Source organism: Idiotropiscis lumnitzeri, chromosome 16, assembly GCF_059441095.1.
Source record: "Idiotropiscis lumnitzeri isolate Australia: NSW breed Sydney's pygmy pipehorse chromosome 16, RoL_Ilum_1.0, whole genome shotgun sequence".
Taxonomy (NCBI): domain Eukaryota; kingdom Metazoa; phylum Chordata; class Actinopteri; order Syngnathiformes; family Syngnathidae; genus Idiotropiscis; species Idiotropiscis lumnitzeri.
In genome coordinates this window covers 16,814,535-16,815,385 of record NC_142406.1, presented here as the reverse complement: position 1 = coordinate 16,815,385, position 851 = coordinate 16,814,535, and positions in this window count along the sequence as shown.

Genomic DNA, 851 nt, shown 5'->3' with positions numbered 1-851 from the left:
CGCTACAATTTTGTAAGATTTTATACAACAAGTCAACAAAGATTATGAGGGGAAAAAAAAAGACTTGAATTTTCCCACCAAATCAAACATTTTTTTGCCCAGCGAGGTTGCCAAATTTGTGTTTTTCTTTAAATCATCAAAAGATGCAATCAAGCTTCTCGATAAGCTCTGGGAATCCATAACACAATTTAGATAGAATCCAAGAATAAATACACGCGCACACACAAAAAAAAATCTATGAATAAATAAGACAAGTTACAAAGGGACATTTTGCACAGTTAATACAAACACTTTTTTCTGCGTAAAGCTTTTTTGGTCATTTTCCTTCTCCGAGAACCAGCAAGAATATTCAGTCCTGATCATCATCATCACTGTAATTATTACTATTCTTTTCCAATCATTATTATTATTGGGGTCCGACCAATTCATGGGCTGAACGATGTTAGGTCTTTTCAAATCATCTATCGTTTTATATATATATTTTTTGTTTTGTTTTTGATGACGACAAAATAGTGTTGACCATGATGATAATGCGCTCATACGTGTTCTTATTACTCGGCAAAAACGTCCACACAGACTTGCAGTTTGTGCGTGCGTGCGTTTGGTTTGTTCTATTTGGTTTGCGTCTACGCTGAAAACAACTTTTGGTTTGTTCCACTTTTGGCTTTTGTTTTGTCTTCTTCACATTCTACGTTTTGGGAAGTTTCATCTTCACACTTTTCTCCACTCATCAATTAAATCACAAGTAAAAGATATGAAAATAGGTAGGACATCACCACCCCCCACTTCACGTACCCCCGTTACATCCCTCCCCCCACCCCGCCGCAGATCAAGTCATGAGACAGATCCCG